Here is a 25025-nt window from a genome sequence, read left to right on the forward strand (position 1 = left end):
TGCTTTTAGGTTATAATTCACTGACTTCCACCATAGCAGAATTTGTATCAAGTCCTGCTCTCATCAAAGCTGGTGCTGCTGCTTCTTGGCAATGTGTTTAGCTGTGGTGATACAATGGATGGAAATTCTGGCTTCCATTGTATTTTTCTGCAGTCCTTCCATACTCTCTGCATTGCTCAGTGAGATGGGATCCATTGACTCAAATGGCAGATGCCCTACCTTAGACAAGTGGGTGAGTGTCCAATCCTGGAGGAGGGTAAAGTTGGAAAGAGAATTGCAGTTAGGGCATTGACATTGTCCCCTGGCCATATTTTATGTTATCTTTTATGTTAGTGACAAGTGCAATGTGGTTATGTAGCATTATATAAAAGAAGTTCATGGTCCAAAGGAACTCAGCATTTTACATTCAGAAGAACTATGATGTTTGTGAGAATTTAACCTCTGATAGCTCATGAGGTCAATTTTAGTAAATTGGGAAATCAGGTCAATTAAGATACACTTGACCGCTTGAATGTGTTTGTGGGGGGTGGGAGGGGTGGAGGGGTGGGTTGTGGGTTGTTGGTGGTAGGTGTAGAAGTCTATACACAACCTGGTTCCTGGACTCAAACCTCAGAAAAATGTTATGCTACAAGGCCATAATAGTAGAGATTGTGTTTGGAATTGAGAGTCTTATCTGACCAATAAGATTGGGTTTCCAGTGGGTCCAACTTCGATAAGAGTCCCGAGAATCGTCCGCCGGCCTGACCCCTATTGAGGTGACTGTACCCTCTGCTCCTGTCCTATTCCTACCCAACTTCCCATTCACCCTGGATCTATCTGGGTCTGCGCCTGCTTAGAGTGGACCCGCCCAGGCAGGTAGGAGCTCCCTGAGTCTGGAAACACCTTACTCTTCCTTCCCCTTTCTGCCGCCAGCCCAACCCTTACAGAGTGAGGAGACTACCAGGAGAGGCAAGACCATCCAGAGCTGCAGACATTGAAGTCTTGGCCCACACACACCACCAGGTGACAAGAGGAGATAGAGACCCCACCTGAACCCACTGGAAGAAGACATGGGAAGAAGACTGAATAAGAACACACTCAACAACAGAAAGACCAATATGACACCACCAGAATCTAGGGACTCCATACCAGCAAGATCTGAAAAGCCCAACACAGAGGATGAAGAAGAGATGGACCTCAAAAATTATCTTAGGAAGATGATAGAGACCTTTAAAGAGGGAACAATAAAATCCCTTAAAGAAATAGAAGAAAAAAACAAGCAAAAATTTACATGAAGTGGAGGAAAAGACAAACCAAAAAAATCAAGAAATAAACAAATCTCTTAAAGAATCTAAAGAAAGCCAAGAAAAAACAACCAAACAAGTGAAGGAAGCACTCGAAACAGGTCAAGGCACGAAAGCTGAAATAGAAACAATAAAGAAAACACAGAATGAGGCGATGCTGGAAATGGAAAGGCTGGATAGATGATCAGGAACTAAAGATGTGAGTATAACCAATAGAATTCAAGAGATGGAAGAGAGAATCTCAGTTGTTGAAGACTCTCTGGAGGATATACAGTCATCAACCAAAGAAAATCTCAAGTCCAACAAATCCCTAACACAAAATATCCAGGAAATATGGGACACCATGAAAAGTCCAAACCTAAGGATAATAGAAGAAGGTGAAGAAATACAGCTCAAAGGTACAGAAAACATATTCAACAAAATCAAAGAAGAAAACTTCCCCAACCTAAAGAAAGAATTGCCTATGAAAGTACAAGAAGCTTACAGAACACCAAACAGACTGGACCACAAAAAGAAGTCCCCTCAACAAATAATAATCAAAACACCAAACCTATAGAAGAAATAGAAAATATTAAGAGAAGCAAAGGAAAAAGGCCAAGTAACTTATAAAAGCAGACCTAGAAGAATCACTCCTGACTTCTCAATGGAAACTTTGGAATCCAGAAGGCCCTGGATAGATATCCTACAAACACTAAGGGAGCATGGATGCCAACCCAGACTACAGTACCCAGCAAAACTTTCAATCACTATAGATGGAGAAAACAAGATATTCCATGACAAAACCAGACTTAAACAATACATATCCATAGATCCCGCACAACAGAAAGTTCTGGAAGGAAAACTCCAACCCAATGAAGATGACTACACTCCCCAAAACATAGGCAGTACATAATCCAATTTTACCAAACACAAAAAGAAAAAAGAGGGTGAAGTCTACAAACAATGACACCACCAACAATAAATACAAAACAAACAAGAACCAAGAATCAATGGACATTAATATCCCTCAATGTCAATGGTCTTAACCTGCCTATAACAAGATACAGGCTAACCAAATGGATAGGAAGACAGAATCTATCCTCCTTCTGTATACAAGAAACACACCTCAACTTCAAAGACAGGCATTACCTCAGAGTAAAGGGTTGGGAAAAGATTTTCCAATCAAATGGGCCCAAGAAACAAGCTGGTGCAGCAATCCTAATATCTAACAAATTAGACTTCAAACTAAAATCAATCAAAAGAGATGAAGAAGGTAATTTCATATTCATCACAGGAAAAATCCATCAGGAAGAAGTCTGAATCCTGAACATCTATGCCCTAAATATGAAGGCACCCACATTTGTAAAAGAAACATTACTAAAGCTCAAACCACACATAAAACCACACACACTTATAGTAGGAGACTTCAACACCCCACTTTCACCACTATACAGGACTGCCAGGCAGAAACTTAACAAAGAAACAAAGGATCTAACAGAAGTTATGACCCAACTGGGTTTAACAGATATCTATAGAACATTCCATCCAAACACAAAAGAATATACCTTCTTTTCAGCGCCGCATAGAACCTTCTCTAAAATTGACACATAGTTGGCAACAAAGCAAACCTCCACAGATACAAAAGAATTGAAATAACCCCTGTATCTTATCAGATCACCAGGCTTTAAAGTTAGAATTCAACAGCAATACAAATTGCAGAAAACCTACAAACTCTTGAAAATTGAATAACACCCAATTGCACCATTCCTGGGTTGAGGAAGAAATTAAAGACTTCCTAGAATTTAATGAGAATGTAGACACAACATACCCAAACTTATGGGACACTGTGAAAGCAGTGCTAAGAAGAAAGTTCATTGCACTAAGTGCCCACATGAAGAAACTGGAGAACAGTCACACTAGAGAATTGATAGAACAATTGAAAGCTTTAGAGCAAAAAGAAGCAAACTCACCACAGAGGAGTAGATGCCAGGAAATACTCAAACTGAGGGCTGAAATCAATAAAGTAGAAACTAGGAAAACATTACAAAGAATCAATGAAACAAAGTGTTGGTTCTTTGAGAAGATCAACAAGATAGACAAACCTCTATCCAAACTAACCAAAAGGCAGAGAGAGAGAGAGAGAGAGAGAGAGAGAGAGAGAGAGAGAGAGAGAGAGAGCACACTAATCAACAAAATCAGAAATGAAAAGGGGGATATAACAATGGACACTAAGGAAATCCAGAGAATCATTAGGTCATACTTTGAAAACCTGTACTCCACAAAATTCGAAAATCTAAAGGAAATGGACAATTTTCTGGATAGATATCACTTACCAAAATTAAGCCAAGAACAGATAAGCAGTTTAAATCGACCAATAATCCCTAATGAAAGAGAAGCAGTGATCAAAAGCCTCCCAACCAAAAAAAGCCCAGGGTCAGATGGCTTCACTGCAGAATTCTACCAGAAATTCAAACAAGAGCTAACACCAGTTCTCCTCAAATTGTTCCAAACAGTAAAAACAGAAGGGACATTGCCAAACTCTTTTTACGAGGCTACAATCACTTTGAAACCCAAGCCACACAAAGATACAACTAAGAAACAGAACTACAGACCAATATCCCTCATGAACATTAATGCAAAATTACTCAACAAAATATTGGCTAATCAATTCCAAGAACACATCAGAAAAATCATCCACTATGATCAAGTAGGCTTCATCCCAGTAATGCAAGGATGGTTCAACATACACAAATCCATCAATGTAATCCACCATATAAACAAACTGAAAAAGAAAAACCACATGATCATCCCACTGGATGCTGAACTAGCCTTTGACAAAATCCAACATCCCTTCATAATAAAGATCTTGGAGAGAACAGGAATAACAGGAACATATCTAAATATGATAAAAGCAATATACACTCAACCAACAGCCAACATCAAACTAAATGGAGAGAAACTCAAAGCAATTCCTCTAAAATCAGGAATAAGACAAGGCTGTCCACTCTCTCCATATCTCTTCAATATTGTACTTGAAGTTCTAGCTACAGCAATAAGACAAGAAAAGGAGATCAAAGGGATACAAATTGGAAAGCAGGAAGTCAAACTTTCACTATTTTCAGATGATATGATAGTCTACATAAGTGACCTGAAAAACTCTACCAGGGAACTCCTACAGCTGATAAACACCTTCAGCAAAGTAGCAGGATACAAAAATAATTCAAAAAATCAGTAGCCCTACTATATACAGATGATAAATGCAATGAGAAAGAAATCAGAGAAACATCACCCTTCACAATATCCACAAGCAACATAAAATATCTTAGGGTAACTCTAACCAAAAAAAGTGAAAGACCTGTACAGTAAGAACTTTGAGTCTTTAAAGAAAGTTAAAGAAGATACCAGAAAATGGAAAGATCTCCCAAGCTCTTGGATAGGTAGAATCAACATAGTAAAAATGGCAATGTTGCCAAAGGTACAGATTCCACACAATCCCCATCAAAATGACAACACAATTCTTCACAGACTTTGGAAGAACAATACTCAACTTTATATGGAAAAACAAAAAAAACCCAGGATAGCCAAAACAACTCTGTACAGTAAAGGGTCTTCTGGAGGCATCACCATCCCTGACTTCAAGCTCTATAAAAGAGCCATAGTTATGAAATAGCTTGGTATTGGCACAAAAAATAGACAGATAGACAAAAGGAATCGAATTGAAAATCCTGATATTAACCCACACACCTACGAACACATTATTTTTGACAAAGATGCTAAATCGATACAATGGAAAAAAGATAGCATCTTCAACAAATGGTACTGGCACAACTGGATTCAGACATGCAGAAGATTGCAGATAAATCCATATCTGTCACCATGCACAAAACTTAAGTGCAAATGGATCAAAGATCTCAACATAAATCCAGTCACACTGAATCTTCTAGAAGAGAAAGTGGGATATACCCTTGAACGAATTGGCACAGGAGACCACTTCCTGAACTTTACACCACTAGCACAGACATTGAGATCTGCAATTAATAAATGGGACCTCCTGAAACTGAGAAGCTTCTGTAAGGCAAAGGACACAGTCAGTAAGACAAATTGACAGCCCACAGAATGGGAAAAGATCTTCACCTACCCCACATCTGACAGAGGGCTGACCTCCAAAATATACAAGGAACTCAAGAAACTAGCCACCAAAACACCAATCAATGAAATTAAAAAGTGGGGTGCAGAACTAAATAGAGAATTCTCAACAGAGGAATCTGAAATGGCTGAAAGACACTTAAGACAGTGCTCAAAATCCTTGGCCATCAGAGAAATACAACTCAAAACAACTCTGAGATACCATCTTATGCCAGCCAGAATGACTAAAATAAAAAACACCAATGGCAATCTATGCTGGAGAGGATGTGGAGAAAAAGGAATAATCCTCCATTGCTTGTGGGAGTGCAAACTTGTAAGACCACTTTGGAAATCAGTATGGTGGTTGCTCAGAAAAATGGAAATCAGTTTACCTCAAGATCCAGCCATTCCTCTCTTGGGCATATACCCAAATAATGTACCTTCATACAATAAGGACATATGTCCAACCATGTTCATAGCAGCATTGTTTGTAATAGCCAGAACCTGGAAGCAAACTAGATTCCCCTCAACTGAAGAATGGATAGAAAAGATGTGGTACATTTATACAATGGAGTACTACTCAGCAGAAAAAAGCAATGGAATCTTGAAATTCGCAGGCAAATGGATGGAACTAGAAAAAACCATCCTGAGTGAGGTAACCCAGTCACAAAAAGACAAACATGGTATGTACTCACTCATATATGAATTTTAGACATAGAGCAAAGATTACCAGCCTACAATCCTCTTCACCAAAGAAACTAGGAAACAAGAAGGACTCTAAGGGAAAAATGCATGGACCCCAGGAATGGGAAGTGGCAGGATCTCCTGAGCTAATGGGGAGCATGAGAGTAGGGGAGAGGGAGCTGCCAGAATGAGGGGAGGAGAAGAGAAGGGGAGAGGAGGAAATGGAGCAGCAGAAATGTTGAGTTGGGGGAAGAATAGAGGAGAGCAGGATGAGAGATACCATATTAGAGGGAGACATTATAGGTCTGAGGAGAGATCTGGCACTAGGGAGATTTCTAGAGATATACAAGGATGACAGGATCTGACAATCTAGGCAATGGTGGAGAGGATACCCTAAATGCCCTTCCCCTATGATGAGACTGATGACTACTTTTTATGCCATCCTAGAGCCCTCATCCAGTGGCTGATGGAAGCAGAGGCAAACAGCCACAGCTATACACTGAACTGAACTCTGGAACCTAGATGCAGAGAAGGAGGAATGAAGATCAAAGGGGTCAGTACCAGGCTGGTGAAACCCACAGAAACAGCTGGCCTGAATCCGGGGGAGCACATCGACCCCAGACTTCTGTCTGGGAGGGCAAACCCCTGAACATTGATTTCAATGAGGAGGCCTCTGCATTCTAGGGGCCTGCTGGTAGTGGATTAGTATTTTTCCCTGGTGTAAGAAGGGACTTTGAGAGCCCATCCCAGGTCTAGGCCTGGACACATGGGGGAGGGCCTAGGCCTGCCCAGGATGATGTGGTGGACTTTCGGGAGCCCCATCATGGGTCCTATCTAGCTTGGGGAGTGGAGGGTGGATGGGGTGTGGGGCTCGTGGAAGGTTGGGGGGAGAAATGGGGGGAGGGTAGGGGGAGGAGTAGGATTGACATTTGAAGCAAGCTTGTTCCTAATTTGAACTAGAAAGAAAGAAAGAAAGAAAGAAAGAAAGAAAGAAAGAAAGAAAGAAAGAAAGAAAGAAAGAGAGTCCTGAGAATTGGAAGAGCCTGTCAGGAGAGACATTCAGCAAAACAGATGGGACATTGGTGGAGAAGTTAGAATGAGGGAGTGGCTGATGAGAGGGAGCAGAGTATGGGTGTCTCTGGGAGCTGAAAAATGCCATAACCCATTTCCCTTGGATGACACTTGCACTGAAGCACAGTGAAGCTCCAGTTGCAAGTCTGGACTGCTGAAGTATAAGATTAGCAATCCATGTTGTGTTAAGCCACTGGTGATCTGTGAGCTTTTAATGGCAGAATTAAGACGCCAAGGTAGTGAGGTATGCAGTTTCTCCCAAGCCCTATTAATACTCCTGGATTCTAGACTCCTTTAACTATTTCTCCCCTTGGCATATTTTGGTTATGTTTTTTCCCCTAAAATATTTGCATTGTGATTTTTTTTTACTCTGAGATTTTTAAGGTGAGCTTGTCCCAAGCAGGAGACATGCGTGCATGCTATAGCAACAGCTCTGCCTTTCAGTGAAGGACAACCACTGCAAGGCCCTGCTACCCAGCTCTCTCAAACAATCGCTAAGACAGTCAGTAAGTTCAAAGAATTCTTGGGCATCTTCATATTAAAGAGATGAAACAGGCCAAAGCACAAATATCACATTTTCTCTCATATTCAGACTTTGGATAATTGTGTGTGTGTGTGGGGGGGGATGTTGTGTAAAATCCATGGCATGGAGATAAAAGGCAACTATCTGGGAGGAAGTGGAAGAAACGGGAGAGAATAGGAGAATATGCTAAAAATACATGACATAATTGAGGGTAAAGTGATTTTAATAAACCTATCTCTTTGTACAGTGAATATACACAAAAATCTGCCAAAGAATTCTTAGACAATTGAGCATTTTTGGTAGAGCTAAGAGGCTGTGAAGCCCTTAGAGTCTGAATATGAGAGGGCCCTGTCCCCTGTGTATGAATTCAGGCACCTTAGAGCATTGAAAGCAGGAACCATTTCCACAGGAGCTGTACAACCCACTGACTTGCAATTGTCAAAGTTTATCTTTCATTTACTTTGAAAATGAACCAGTTTAAACCTCAGCCAAATTGGGAGAGGAAAGACTACAGTTTTATTTAATCTGACCCAGTGTGAATAAGCTCACTGATGGCCATCACTTCACCAGGTGCCTGGGTTAACACCAGAGCCCCTAACTGTAATGGCTGTAATATTTTATTATTACAGCATGAGTAATTCTCTGCTCCTGTTTGCTATAGAATAATTCAACAGTGGTTAAAAGACCACAATGAGGTAAAGGTGTACTAAAATGCATTATAAGCCCAGAACCCATACAATGAAGAACTATCTTCTGGAAAAACCCAAGGTTCTCATAGAAGACTGGAAAATTCCTGCATACCTCTTCTGTAGCTCCTGCCCAAGGGACACATGTAAGGGGCTCCTCAGGGTGCAGAATTGTGAGGAAAACATAGTGTGTGGAGCCCTGCAACCCTGGATACACAACCCCAGTGCTTTCCATCACACTCTGTACAAGGAAATCAGCTGGAAGTGATTGTCCCTGAGCACGTGCTCCTGGAAGCACCCCACCACAAAATGAACCTTTGATCAGCTCACTCCAGTCCCAATATCCTCCTGCCTCCACCAAGCCATGTGACCCAAGACTGTGTCCTGCTGAACCTGCTCTGTTCTGCTCAGAGGGAGGAAACAAATCCAGGTTCTCTTCCAGCTGTAAGCAGTAGCCAGTTTGTGCCAATGAGTCACCGGGACAGGTGCGCCAACTCTTGTCCCTTCATTAAACAGGAAGCAAGCGTTCTTTGTGGGCAATCAAGGGAAGGCAGACATCAGGAAGGTAACACAATGGCTGCCACAAAAGACAGCTAAGTAGACTCCCCATAGAAAGTCCTGGCATAGAGTTAGAATGTCATTTCTCACAATCTTATGAAAAGAAGCTAACGTCTTCCCTGTGTGCTTACATGCTCCTGAATTATAAAACCCTGGAAAGTACTTGATCAATAACATCCCACTCTTAAGATTTCTGTTGGGTCACTGTGCCAAAGTTCAGCTTGGCCTTAGGTTGATCATTGTTGTCTATTTGTTCATAAAACTCAGAAATTAGGCTTGCATTCTTCTGTGCAGTGAGTGGCTCTTGTCCTACCCAGCCTCCTGTTCAGTTGGCACTGTTTTATTTTCACACATGGAAACCACACTGCCTTATAAAACATGGAAGGGATGTGGTGTCAGAGACACCACTGAGAAAGAAAAGATAACATGTTTTGTTGCATGCACACCATTGTCCTCAAATTAATAGCTGGGTGGGTTAATATCAGGGTTTTCAACTGGATTCCATTGATGACACCAACTAACAATCTAAGAAACAGAGGAGAGGCTACCTTAAATGCCCTCCCCTGATAATGAGATTGACGACTAACTTATATGCCACCCTATAGCCTTCATCTAGCAGTTGGTGGAAGTAGAAGCAGACACAGCTAAACACTGAACTGAACTGAAATCCAGTTGCAGAGAAGGAGGAGTGATGAGCAAAGGGGTCAAGACCAGGATGGTGAAACCCACAGAAATGGCTGACCTGAACAAGGAGGAGCTCTTGGTCCCCAGACTGATAGCTGGGAAACCAGCATGGGACTGATCCAGACCCCAGGAACCTGGGTGCCAGTGAGGAGACCTCAGACATCTATGAGGCATCTTGTAGTAGATCAGTACTTATCCCTTGCATAGGAATGGACTTTGGGAGCCCATTCCACATGGAGGGATACTCCCTGAGTCTAGACACATGGGGGTGGGCACAGGCCCTATCCCAAAGTATATGGCAGTCTCTGAAGACCCCCTATGGAAGGCCACACCCTCCCTGGGGAGCAGAAAGGGTATGGAATAGGTAGGGTGTTAGTTTGGGGGGGGTGGTAGCAGAGGCTGGGAGGGAGAGGGAACTGGCATTGACATGTAAAACAATCTTGTTTCTAATTTAAATTTAAAAAATGGAGGAAAAAATTAATAGCTGCATATAATTTAAAAATGTAAGAAAGAAAGCTTAGCAGGATGGATGTTTTTACCCCCTTAAGGCACTGAAACCTATCGAGTGATTTATTTGAACTGTTGTTATTAACAGGTAGACTTTTTTTAAGTGATGAGAAAAAGCGAAGAATTACAGAAATCCAATGCTCTCCCAAATCGATTGTATTTTCCTAATGATTAGCTTTTCCCTACATCCTTCTCTCTGTTTGATCTTGAGCAACAGTCATGAATTCTTCCGTGTAGCAAAAATGATTTTTGTGAGTCCCTAGTTCTATAGTATGGCCATCAATGCTGGAAGAAACAAGACAAATAAGCAATAACCATCACCATTTAAAGGAGGCATGCACTCCCTCTTAAGGTGACCACCACCCCCATGGAGTAGGTGGCCACCTGCCTTACTACATTGAAAACATCCTATCAGCTGCAGAATAAGTTGTCCCAAGAGGGCAGGGAGGGCAGAGTTTGTACAGCTTTGGAAGAGGAGCCTGCCATGGCTATGTGGAGTGGGTTGGAAGGAACATGGAGACATTTAAACAGCTTCATGGAACCTTTGCTGTATCAAGTTTGTCCAGGGAGGCTGAGGCTTTGCCCTCATTTAGCAAGGATTCAGTATAGTGGATACTTGAGGGGAAAACACAATTGGATCAGGCAGGGTCTGTGAGTAACTGTACCCAGATCTGAATGTCAGGGTTCTAGAAGGCCTGACACACATCAGAGTGGCAGGAGGGAGGTTTAAGGGAGAGGTGGTGTCACCTGTGGGAGCACCTTGGGAAAGCCCCTCATAGCTGCCAGGGTTCACCCAGGCTTACCATGGCTTGGTTCTATCCCCAGAAATAGAACTTTAATCGGAGTTCTATTTGGAGTTCTAGTCAGAGAAACATCATCTCCAAGATCTCATGCTGATAGTGTTTGGAAGCATAGCCTCAGGGAGACAATATGATTGGATGAGGTCAGGAGTGTGGAGCCCCTGTTATGGTGAGTGGTTTCCATGTTGCAGAGAGACTCAAGCTGACCTCTTGCTCCACATCTCCGTGTGATATCTTCCACCAGGTCACCATGTTGCAGATGTCAAGCATGCCAGAACATGTACTTCAGAATCCACATTCATACACACTCTCCAGAAAAAAAAATAGTTAAGTAAAAGACCAAAGTAGGCTGGCAAGAAGCTTAAGGGGGAAAAGGCCCTTAGCACCAAGCATAAAGACCTAAGTTTAAGCTCCCCACTATACACAATGGAAGGAAGGAAACAAGAGGTGACCTCCATACTTTGTTGTAGCAGCACACACACACACACACACACACACACACACACACACACTCATACACACTTATATACTCATATACACATACAAACCCACATACATACACCACACCACACACACATATATAATTTTTTTAAAAGTTTGAACCTGAACTAAAGACAAATGGCAGAAAAAAAAAATAATGTCCTGTGGGGAACCTAGCTCAAGAAGAGCTCACAATGTCTGTCTAGAGAATTTATCCTACTTGCAGCCAGGAATCTTCCCCATGTCACACAAAAGCCGGAAGCAGACGGTACATGGATTTGTTCTAAAACACCCGTGCAGCTCAGAAGCCATCATTTTCACAACGTGTGTCTGTCTTCACTCAGGGAACAGCACAAGGCGCTCTGTGGGGAATGTCACCAGCAGATGGAAAGTGGAAAGCTCAGGGCCCAGCCCCGCCTCCAAGGGGCTGTACAATGTTCTCCTAGACCTCTGGTCCTGAGCAGCCTGCCCCCACTAGGACTAGGGAGAGGAGGGTAGTGGGTACTAAGGAGCCTTCTGCCATGCTTTATCTGCAATTAAAAACTCTAAAATCAGAGCAGTTTTTCTATCTGTGTATTGATTTTTCCAGGCACGTTTAAAATTACGTTGCTTGTTATATTGTTTGTATAAATAGGCAAAAACAAAAACAAAAACATGAAAACCACAAATCAGTCTGTGGAGTCAAGAACTTATGAAACATGCAGACAGATAAGCATTTACTGCTTAAAAAATGAAATAAGCAACCTGTAAATCATGACGCCATAAAGCAGTTTAACTTGATTTAGCCAGGAAGTCAAGGTTTTGGCAAGCCATTAGGTGAGTACCTTATTAAAATCCTGGTGGCCCTAGTCTGGGGTAAGAAGAAATGGTTAAGCTGCTCACCGTGGATGGAACAGAGCTCAAAGGACACAGATCCCAATTAAACACTCAGCACTAAGCCCTTCATTTCCCTCGGAACCTGTATGCTGCATGGTCAGGGAACTCTGAAAGAACCCAGCCAGAGCCCTTTCAAGCCTGGGTCTGGCCAGGGCCAGTAGTGGGTGAGAGGAGACTAGCTGTCTCTCTATTAATCATCATCTCACGCCCAACACCTGGGACTGCCTCCAACTCCCCCGGTTGCTATATTGACAATATTCCCTGTTGATTTCCTCATTTTCTCAGCCAAGACTGGACTGACCTCTTTAAAATTCTTTATAAACGTCAGTAATTGCCGCATCCAACTTCAATTCATTACTTTCCCAGGCCTCATGTATTTTGATGATATGAAAGTTGACCACATTTACATGCAAATTGAAGTTTTATATTAATAAGGGCCAGTGAAAGGAGATGGCGTGGTAATGCTCCATTATGACTTTTAAATACATTTGCCCATGTCTCGGCTGGCACTAGCATGGTCAGGCCACGAGGAAATCATGTTGGTCTGATTGCAATTTTGTTTTCCAATTGAAAGTACAATTTCATCAGGTTTCCCTGTCATTTCTAATAATGACTTAAGTTTGCTTGCTAAATTGGAGAATTTCTTCCAGCCTTCCTATGGGCTGGCAAACAGGTGAGGTGACAGCTGCTTGGGCACGAAGTGCTTCATTATGGGAGCGGGCGGCCGTCCATCCCTTGAGGCTCCTTTGGTGACAGGAGCAAAATTACCGAAGGCTCCACACAGTGGAGACTGATTACCTTAAGCGCATTAACTTTTATGGTAAAACTTTGAAAGCCCAACAACTCACTTGCTAGTACACTTTCAACCAGGCGTTCGATGGATCTGGGCCTGAGATCTCTACTGAGATCTGCGTGTTGCTTCTGTATCATTGGTGGAAGTGGCTCCTTTTCCTCTCTTTAAAGGGGGATTGCTTGCCTCCACAAGAATCAGATCCTATTTTCTGTAGAGAATAATATCCTAAAATCTAGGATCCTGCTGGTACACCCACGACAGACATTCTCCTTGATTAGCTCTGTTTTTGATAGAAAGTGAACTATGAATGGACGGCCTATTTGGAATTGTTGATAAACAGTTTGGGTAGCCTCCCAAGGAGAGATGAAGGAGAACTGAGTAGCTAGCTCCCTGTGTAATAGAAAAGACACAGGACTCCATGACTACCCTCACATGGCTGCAAATGTGAGCTCCTGTTGGCCCATTCGGTTCTGAGCGCCTCAGCATCAGCACTTGCTTCTTATAGTGGGATGGCAGAGGCACAGAGGTTCTCTGCACTGACTTGGTGTGATACCATTTGTGAACATATGTATGTCCTCTACTAAACAGGCCCAGGGCAAGCCACTTGCTTTAGAAAATACCATTACCTCTATATTCTTCAAGGAGTTCAACTTTTATCTGAATTGTGTGTTATCTCTGCATAGATAAGACCATGATAGCAGGTTGCATGTGAGAAAGGCCACTGTGTGTACAACAGGATTCCATTGTCTCCGACCAATACAGATATTTATCCAGAGAGCTTAGGGAGCTCACACTTCAATTCTCAATTACCTCTATTACGCACATTGGCAGCCTAGATAAACACTGCCACTGGGTGAATAGTGCCGAGTTGAGGGGAGCCTGGGACAAGTGTGCACAATGGTATATAAACTGGGAACCAGCCAGGGTCCCTTTTGAGTTGACCTTTCTGCTCCCACCATGGTTATACCTGCTATGCATGTGTGCATGGTGTGGTTTGTTATTTATCTGTATTTTTAATCTTAGTAGTGATTTAAATGTTCTAAAGCAGATGACAGGATAAGCTACCCCAGAGTGAGACTTCATCGAGGAAAACATGGCTCCTCACAGGGGTTTCTGAAAGAAGTAGAACTTAAGCCATCTATTTGGGTGACCCACTCAAGAACACCCAGAAACACACAGAGAGGTGGTTTTTGGTATTCTTGCTGCAAGGTTAGCACCAACTCTTACAAGAACCTTGAGAGTAAGACGACTGCTGCAGTTTTTCCTTCAGGAAATGGGTAGATCCCCACTCCAGTTTTTTACACAGTTCAGTTCTGGCACTAAGAGAAACAGTGCCTCACTGGATGGGCCCACAACATAGCCATAGCACCCAGTAACATCTCCACAAGGTTGTAGACAGGCTGACTTGATTCTGATATGTGGGCAGTAGCTTAGGTGATGCAAGTTGGTCCAAGGTTAACACAAGTATGTTAAAAAGTGGGAAGAACAAGAAATACTGTTTGTTTTCTCTTTGTAGATTAAGACCCCATAAGATATAGGGAGGGGCACCAGAAGTCTTTCAAGTATGATGGAATGTAAGAAGAACCTGTCCTGAATGACATGAACTAGGGATAGTGTGTAGTCTAGAAGCAGGGTGGGGCAAGGCAGTTTATTCTCCTCAGAGAGTCCAGAAGATAGGAGGTGGTGCTCAGGTTCAAGTTACTAGCTGTACAATGACAATGATCCTCTAAGACCCTTATTTGACTTCTGACCTTCTGTTTCCATGAGACTTTTAACACTGCATGTGTGAGGAAATAATTAGAAAAGCCAATGCTTCTTCAGAGGAACAGTGGGAAAGAGAGAGGTGGAGTGGGCGGAGCTTGTCTCTTAAAGGGACATTTTATGCTGTGTATAGAGACAGGGAACTGCCTGCCATGAGCCCAGGGGTGATGCACTCTGCTAGGTCCCCAAGTGGCAGGGCCAAGGTGTGCCTGGATGCTGACAGTAAGTGTGAAGGGCATGGGGTGCCCCATGCAGGAGGAAGACTGACAGGAACTCAGGTCATCTCTGTACCATCTTCCATGCTTTGCTACATGCTGGCCTCTCTGCATGGCCAACATGCTTCCAGTGTTAGGCCATGGTGAGTGCAGAGAGTAGCCCCTGCTCTGGCTCCATCCTACAGGAAGCTACTTCCTCAGTTGAACCTCATATTCTCACAGCTGCATTCTTGTAGGGGTAGTTGCTCTCAATTTTGCTCTGTAGGTATTCCCCCAAAGCCAATCTTACAGATGGAGTTTGTTTATTTGTTTTTTGTTTGTTTGTTTGTTTTTGGTTTGGTTGGTTTTTGGTTTTTCTCTGTGGCTTTGGAGGCTGTCCTGGAACTAGTTCTTTTAGACCAGGTTAGTCTCCAACTCACAGAGATTCACCTGCCTCTGCCTCCCAAGCTCTGGGACTAAAGGAATGCATCACCACCACCCATACAGATGGCATTTGTATCATGATCACCTGGGACCTTGGTCATCTAACCCAATGCTCTGGGCATTCATTGAGCTCTTAGGCACTAATGATTCCCTGCTTGGGATGGCAGGAAGCCACAAATGTCCCTGGTTTGTTCAAGATTGTCTGTGTTTGAAACAGCTGTCGTGAATCTCAGGGAGATCTTCTGGGAGTAAACAACCTTCATGAAGGCTTGCCACCTTTACAACATGAAGTGTCTACTGTGTGGACGCACATGCCTGTGATAAGTGACCTGGCAATTGGAAGATTCAGAAGGACATGGCATGTGCATTCAAGCTGGTTTATAAGCCACTGATCACTTCTCCCAGGACAGGAAAAGATGGCTGTTCTTAGGAAAGTCCCAAGAAGCCACAACCTGAAAACTGCACATCTCTTGGAGCCAGAAAACAAAAGAGCCATGTGGGGAAAGGTCTAGCTTTGATTTGTTAAGATCCGTACTGGGGAGAGGGAGAGGGTTGTGAGCTCAGGAGGAAGTCAGCTCCCTTAGCTCATTTCAGGGACACTAATTCTCTTTTGTCATGGTCAGGTGCTCACAAGATGACTCTTCTACTGACTATGGAAGTCACCAATTGCTGCTGGAGGAGCAATTACCAGCCAAATATCTTTCTGCCTTCTCCCTTCAAAGCAGTGTAACCCACTTCTCAAAATATCTTCATTGGAAGCCAAAACAGATGGAAAGATGACAGGCTTCACTTCTGGCTGTGAATCTGGGTGAGGGAAGAGGGAACCCCCCATTTTTGGACCTCTGGGGAAGGTGCAGAGCTGGGCAGGTAGACTCGGTGAGCATGGGCCAGGGGCTTGGGGTGTGGTGAGTAAAATGTAATTCTGACAGTGTATCATGATGGGTAGATGCACGTGTGTGGGGGGATCTTTGCTGTCACGAAATCTCTGGCAGAATACGAAGGGAACTTAAAGTGGAGGTGTCCCTAGGGTTGAGAAATGCCTCTTGTGAACCCATACAGTGAGTCATCCATTTATTTATCCACACCAAAACCCCAAAGTCATTTCATGAACTACAGCGAAGCAGGAAATATCAGTTGCTTCTGATAACAGTGGCAACTGGACCTTCCAAACAACTTCCCTTTTATTATTGGGATAGTTTAGGAAGCAGAGAAGACCCAACAATGGCTCTTCTTGACAGAGGTTCCACTTACTAACACATTCACAGCACACTTGCGTATTAGTTAGCAGTGTGTTCACACAGTGTCTGGAGTCGCTTTAAACCTGGGTTTTCGTGTTAATGATCTCTTTTTGCAGGGGAGACACACAGCCAAGTGGGTAGTGTTGCTGCAATGAGCCGGTGCTTTCCTCTTGGGGCAATTGAGGGCAGCAATGGTAGTGAAAGCCAGCACATTGGCTTCCTGCCCTTCTTATCCCTGTGTGGCATTGGCAGCTACAGGGCAGGACTGAGCACTATTCTCAGAATAAATGTGTCTCTCCTCATTTCAATTTGCATCTCATAAACCATAGGGCGAAGCCGGGTCCCATAGGGGTATTTTTGGTTTAAGTTGACCTGTGGTGTCTAATGGGATCTGCCATGGTGTGGGTAAAGCTGGTTTACTTTCTGAACTCCCTTATGTGCAAGTGGCAGCTGGCAGGGTATTCTCAATGTATTTCAACTCATTCCAGTCCCATGAAAAAAGGAGAACACAATATTCTTTGTGAAGAAGTGACTAGTGAAGCAGCTTATTACACGGAAGCAAATAGGAACTCTAGACCCAGCAAGGTCCAGGGGTGACTTCCTCCCACTCACACCACGCTCTCAGACACCTCCTTCTCTCATTGCCACTGCCTGCCTCTCTCATTTTTTTCTTTTTATTGGAAATACATTCAGAAGTACAGTTTCTGGGTCATGTAGTGGCAGTTTCTTTAGGAAAACATGGTCCATTCTAGCTCAGAGTGCCTGCCATTCAATGCAGTTACCATCTCACAAGGCTCAGTTTTCCCATTATCATTACAAATTCTATTTACCTGTTCATCCAGTAATAGTCATTCTAATGGAGCCACAGTGACAGTTAACTGTACTTTTGGGTTTATTTCTCCAAGATCAGTGACACTGGGCAGTTTTTCCATATGTTTATTAGCCATTTGTATATATTTAGATAAATAGTTTTTAACGATTTATTTATTTGTTATGTAAACAGTGTTCTGCCATGTAGGATGAGGGTACCAAATCTTATTCTAGATGGTTGTGAGCTACCATGTGATTTCTGGAAATTGAACTCAGGACCTCTGGAAGAGCAGAAAGTATTAGCCTCTGAGCCATCTTGCCAGCCCATGGATAAACATTTATTCAAACCTTTTACTCGTTTTTACTTACCTTTTTGTTATTTCACTGGAAATGTTTTTTTTTAAATATGCTCTAGTCATTAATTCTTATGATATATGATTTGTAAATATTTTCTCCTAACCCACAAACTGTCTCTTTGCTCTATTATATCCTTTGATGAATAATTTTAGGATTTGTCTTCCTTTATAATTTTTATTTTGTCTGTATTAGTGGTTTGCCTGCATTCATGTCTATGCACCATGTGCCTGTGGCACCCACCAAAACCAGAAGAGGGTGTTGGATCACCTAGAACTGTCATCACAGATGGTGATGAGCTGCCATGTGGGTGCTGGGACTTGAACCTGGGTCCCCTGCAAGAGCAGTGTGCTGAGCCAGCTCTCTGCCCTGCCCCCCGTACGGTTTCTAATTTTAACAATGAAGTACTAAGGTTCAGATTGTTGTAATTTTTTCTATTGTTACCCATACTCTTGTTGTTTTGTTACAGCCAAGAAAATCATCCCCCAAATCTGTTGCTCTTAAATGACTATCTCCAAGGTTTTTGGGATGTTTAATTTCACACTTAGTCTCCAACTCCTCAGGATGTATGCTTTGAGTGTGATGTTAAAGGTTCAACCAATATTTATTTACTTCTACATGTGAACATCCAGTCTCTCTAGCAGCCTTTGTTGAACAAGTTTCTCCCTGCCTTCTCTAAATTGTTTGACCATATGTTTGAGGACTCATTTCTGGACCTCCGTTCTATGTCTTGGTCTATACTCTGGGTTTATGCCACAGTGAAGCATGCTCTTCTTTGCAATTGTGTGGTGAGTTTTGAAATCAGGAGTTTGGAACATCCATGCTCCTTTCCGAGGTTGTCTGGGTGTTATGATGTGGCCCTAGAGAACTCAGAAGAGAATATTTCTATTTTTGCAAAGCCAACTTTGTTGAGATTTTGATAGAGATAATGTGGAATCTATAGTTCACATTCATGCATGATATATTAGCATTTCAGTATTGCGTTTTCAACCCCCCACCAAAGTACATCTTTCCATGTATTTGTTTCTTAAAAATGTCTTTTCAGTAGTTCCCTATGGTCTTCAGAGTATACCTTGGGCAGTGTGCCCTTTATCAGGTTTATTCTTCAACATGTTCTGTATTTATGATTAAATTGCACATTACATCTTTCACTTTTTATTCTATTTTTTATGTGTATGTTCAAGTAGGTGTGTGTGAGGTCAGAGGTCAGTGTTGGTATCTTCTTCCATCTTTCTATACTTCATATTTAAAATCTTTTATTATTGTTATTATGAGGTAGGTGTGTGTGTGTGTGTGTGTGTGTGTGTGTGTGTGTGTGTGTGTGTGTGTGTGTGTGTGTGTGTGTGTGTGTGTACCCGAAAACAAGCAAGCAATGTCATGGAAATTGTGTGGAGATGAGAGGAGGATTGGGTAGTCAGTTCTCTCCTTCCACTATGGGATCTGAGCACTGAACTTGGGCTGTCAGGCTCTGAGCCATCTCCCTAGCCCACCACCTTATTTTACTAGACCAATGACTTATTTCTTGCTCATATATGTCAGGGTCTCTTACTGGACCTGAAGGTCCCTGATTCAGTGAGGCTGACTTTCCAGCAGGCCCTAGGGACCTTCCTGTCTCTGCAATCTCACATCCCAACCCCAGTACTAGGATTGCAGTCATATGTCAATGTGCCTAGCCATGTGTATGTATGTATGATATGGTATGCATGCGTGCATGCATGCATGCATGTATGTATGTGTGTGTGTATGAGCTGGAAATCAGACTAGGGTCTTCTTGCCTGCCTTCAGGCTCTTTGCTGGCTGCTGAGCATCATGCCAGCTCTGTAGTCCTTTCTCAAAACCCCTTTCAGGTAACTCCTTCCTAGTCTCTTAAACCCAAAATGATTATTTTGTGTGTGCTGTTTTGTTGGTTTCTCCAACCAAAATCAAAGAGGGCATTATAGACTTGCTATGCTAAGGGATCTTAGGCCCTTGTGATGCAACCAGCATGCCTTTTTGGGGTCACTTGGAGTTCCAGAGCACAGCTCCACTTTGTGTACAGATAGTGGAAGTTGTGACTACCATAGGCTGTGACATTTTTGGCCCTGGAATTACTATAGGACTCAGAGCAGTCTCCAAGTCATGAGTTGGCACATCACAAGTCTACAGTGTGCTGCTACCTCACAATAAGGGTCCAGGTCAAACTGCTTCAGTGCAGCCATGTCTCGTCTTATTCATGTTCAGGCCTTTGGGGATGACAGATATCATTAGAAAGCAAACCAGGAGAAAAAACACAGTCCAGTAGCTGAGAGAAGCCAGGTCCCCAGTGGGAGGGAGGTGGAGCAGTAGGAGCCATTAGGGAAGATTGGGCTAGTATAGATTCAGGCTGTGGGGAAGGGCAGCCCCCATCCCATGACCACTGTGCACTGTCAAGTTCAGGTCAGTGGAATGGCTACTGACACATCAGGCTGCAGCAAGGGTGCCTGGGAGCCTCGTCTCCCCACTGATACCTGGTCCCTGCTGCGTTTGACCTCTTCAATGTGGCGCCTCTTTTCCTTTCTAACTTATAATCTTTTAAGGACACACAGAATAGGCTCCTGAGTTCTGCAGTGCCCTGCTACCCAGGCCAGTTCTCAGTAGCATGCATTAGTCTGAATGGGCATTTCTTGTAGGAGGCAGAGATCTTTTTGTTTGATTTGCTCTCTAGACTTTGCAACCCAGAATGTAACAATTCCCTTTTAGGTCAGGGGCTCCATCTGCCTTCTTTGTTAGCTAACTCTGTGAGCAGGAAGGCCACGGTGTTCTGGGTCTCTGGTGTCCCATTCTCCATGATAAGCTTTCTTCTTCAGGAATGGGCTAAAGAGGGAAGAGCCATACTTAATCAACACCATGAATGTATGGATGCACACTGCACTGGGGTGAGAGGGGGCATAGTAATAGAGCTCCTTCAAAGCCCATATTTGACAGCTTCTCGGGAGATATGTTCACTTTACACTTCCCTATGCCACATGGCTTCTCTATCAGGAGAAGGAAATGTCTACATTTAGCTGACCTGGCACTGTAGAGGTGACACTGTCCATGGGAGTCTGTCTACAGCCTGAAGACCCTGGCTGAGGACTTGCTAGCTAAACAGAGGCTTCTCCAGGACTCATCACAGGTGAGGCATCATTCTTCCTGGCCACACAATAATGTGATAATTGATGTTGGGAGAACAAGCAATCAACCACATTTTGTTTGTTTGTTGTTTTTTGTTTTTTCGAGACAGGGTTTCTCTGTGTAGCTTTGGAGCCTGTCCTGCCACTAGCTCTGGAAACCAGGCTGGCCTCGAACTCACAGAGATCCACCTGCCTCTGCCTCCCAAGTGCTGGGATTAAAGGCGTGCACCACCAACACCTGGCAACCAGTCACATTTTTTATGGACTCAGGATGAGTTTGCTGCAAACACAGAAGAGTCTGAGGCTACTGAGAAAGGACTTTCAGACTGAGGGTAGGGTAAGGCCAAAGATGTCAGGCAGACAGTTGAGGAGTATAGCAGGAGAAGTGAAGCCAAACTGTGCCTGGATGCTACAGAGTATCCTGGTTTCTATACTTGGGAAAGAGTGATGTGGATGTGGGGACCAGTGGGGGTTGTGGCTCCTTGATTCTGAATCCTGGACTACAATAGCTCCCTATAGACTGGACTGGGACAAATATGGTACCCTGGCTGGAAGGTGGAAGGCGAAGTCCAGGTCCTGGAGGGTCCAGGTGGGAGCAGGAAGATTATCTAAGGTAGTTCAGCACTTGGAGAATGCTCCCAGACCCAGACCCCAGACATGTCTGCAGCAAATCATCAGAGCAATGGCCCCAGGAAAGTGTGGAAGCAAACTTTCTGGAATAGCATCCCACTACAAGGCTCAGCCACTTGTGTCCTCTTGTTTCTTGGTAAATAGAAGGAGTGCAATCGATTCAGAGGTGAGAGCTCATCCTCCTGTTAGATACAGGAAATTAGCAAGGGAAATGCTGGAGTGGCGCCTGGGCTGGGGAAGCGGCATGAAGCTCTTCATTTGAGTGTCTTAGAAGAGGGTTTCTTCAACTTTGTTCATGCCTCTGCTTTGACCTGAGTAATGTATGACATCCAGGCACATAAAATGAAATGGACACACACACACACACACACACACACACACACACACACACACACACACACACGTTACCAAGAGTGGATCATAAAGAACTTGAAAAGGATTCCTAGGTGTCCATATGCTATTACCATTTACTAAATACAAAAGCAGGTTTGCATGCTAATGAGTTGGGTGAATTAGTACATTGGGAATTAGTCTCAGCACAATATTTGATTCTGCAGGACATAAAGCGCAGTCAACACTGTTGTGGGTGGATTGCTATTTTGATTATATTTCCATCAATACTGAGAACACCACTACTTCATATAAATACACAGTACAGAATGGCTGAGGAATGTTTGGGGAGGGCCTGACACAAGCTAGAGTAATTTGGGAAGAAGTAAAATGCCCCCATCAGATTGTCCTGTGGGGCACAGTCTTGATCAGTGATTGATGTGGGAAGGGCCTGGTTCACTGTGGGTGAAAGATAGTTTTGGGTTCTACAAGAAAGAAGACAGTACAAGCCACAAAGAGCAAGCCGGTGAGCAGCACCCTGCTATGAGCTTTGCATCAGCTCCTGCCTCCAGTTTCCTTCCCTGATGTCCGTTGATGATGAATTGTGCTGTGTAACTGTAAGCTGAAATAAACCCTTTTTTCCTCAAACTGCTTTCAGCTTGAGTTTTTTACAGCAATAGCAGCCCTATCTAAAGCAGGGCTACATCAGTCCTGTTGGAAATTCTGTTCTAATCCCAGTCCAAATTTCAATTAACAATTGTTTTTATTAAACTTAAATTGGCAATCCAAAGGGCAGATTTAAAAAAACAAGCATTTTAGCATAACACGATCCAGAAATAGATTAGTTCTTAATTTCAATTTTTAAGTTTGAGTACTTCATTCATGAAGATTGCATTTACATTATTTCCACCCCACCCTCTGCTCACTCCAGCTCCTCCTGGGTTACCTGTTTTCTCTCAAATTTATGCCCTCTATTCCATAAATGTATATATGCATACATATATATATTCACAAATATACATATGGGCTCATAAATAGGTGTGTATCGTGTGTATCTATTGTTGCTGGTATGCATATGAATTTAGAGATTGGATAAAGTATCAGGGGGACTTGTCACTGGAGGAGAAAACCGATTGTCCCTCTTTTGGCAGTTCTTCGTCTCAGAGTGAAGCTTCCTGGGATTTCCTGCATTTGTGTCAGCATGCCAACTTGTGTTGCTGTTGTGCAGCTCTTCTTTAAGTGACCATATGGTTGAAATTTTAATGGGTGCAGCTCACTGTCATAGATAGAAGACACTCAGATACACTAATTTGATAATTATTTTCTGAGGAATGATATTACAAAAATATTAAAAACCTTTGTTTTCTGTAACTAAGCCATCATGCTTCTGTGTGTGCAGAAAACTTCATGTGTACCAAATAAGAACACAGTAGATCACCACATGCAGCCAGCAGTCTTACATCAGAGCTGGGATGTCTCAGGGTCGGTTAGTGTTGTGTGACTACCTGTACATGTATGCTGCACATGTACAGTGCAAGGCATGCACGTTGCACGTTTAGAACCAAGCCTGCAGGAAAGTCATGTGATACTGCAGGGCACAGGTGAGTGGTCTCAGGAACACCTTGAATTTATTACGTTTCTATTTTGGAGTTAGTTTTCGGTTGTGGAGTGTTCAGAGACGTTTTGTGTCTACCTGTTTTTCATATCTTCTATCCAGTTACATGTCCTGGTGTGTGGTTGTAACCCACATCTTGAGATACCATTTTAAATCATCCTCCTGTGTGTGTGTGTGTGTGTGTGTGTGCCCATCTGTTTGTGAGTGTATATGTGTGTAAATGACCCTTTATCCACCTTCATGAACCTTTATTCACAAACCATTTTTTAAATGTGGACTTGAGCATGCCATTGTGTTATTGTTGGAACAGTCCATATGCTGAACCGAATTAAAGACCAGGGTGGAGCTGCCTTTATTGTAAGGCTCATATGCAAACCCTCGCACATGCATCTTTAGACTTTCATTTCTGAATTATTCACGCATTGTGTGAAACGTGGTTCAGTGTGCACTCAAGCAGAACTTGCTAATGGCCCTGGAGGAGCCATAAACAGCTTGCCAGGGTTACCTAAGGATCACTGCACCCCTCCACTCGGTCCTTTGTTGTAATCTGCTACTGCTAAGTGGTGAATTTGAGGTGATATGTTCCCAGCACCAGCCACTGTGAAATCTCCTTTCTCTTAAGAGGAATGATGTTCAGCTAGCCTTGCACATTTAGTGTGTACAGATTCTGTGATGGAGAGACAGCACACCACAGTGGCACAGTCTATTTCTCATCCAGTGTCACATTTTTGCATGTGGTAAACCAGAACAGCTGGCTCTACCACAGGTGGGACCGAAAAGAAGTGTGGATGACCGGATGAACGCTAGAGAGATGCCACTTCCTGTGGGACAGAAGGAAGCAGGCTACACTAGTAAGGATGGGTGACAGACTTTTCCCTGGGTGTGCTCCAGGTGGGATGGGATGTTCATGTAGGATGAGAAGGCTGAGATACCAAAGAGGGGACACAGAGGTGGCAAAGTGCAACCCTCTCCGTCATATGCCTTTGGTAGATATTCTTTGAGCTTCTAGAAAATGCAACAACTTGCACAGAGTTTATGGTGGTCCAAGGACCAAACAAAAGGCGGCTTGGAGCCAAGAAAGCAAGGAGAAAATGGTAGATGTAGGGACCAAAAAGAAGTGTTACTGCTGTCCCTGCTAGTGAGAGCAATGCCTGCCAACAGAATCGTGCAAGAATCATTTGAGTATGGCTCTGTTCGCAAGAGATTAGGTCTAAGAGATCAGTTCCTGATGCATGAAAGTATACATTATGTGTTCTTTCGCTGCTTTATGGCTGAACACCACCATCCATCCATCCTACTATTGGCATGGCCCGTGGGTTACACTATGATCTTTAAACATACCATCCCTCTATTTCACTGCTTGGATGGCATTTGAGTTATGCTACAACCAGTAAGCACCACTTTCCAACCACTCTACTGTTGGCCTGGTACTTGTGTTATCCCATGTTCTCTGAACACTACTGGCTATC

This window comes from Cricetulus griseus, chromosome 2 (assembly GCF_003668045.3).
Source record: "Cricetulus griseus strain 17A/GY chromosome 2, alternate assembly CriGri-PICRH-1.0, whole genome shotgun sequence".
In the NCBI taxonomy this organism is placed as follows: Eukaryota; Metazoa; Chordata; class Mammalia; order Rodentia; family Cricetidae; genus Cricetulus; species Cricetulus griseus.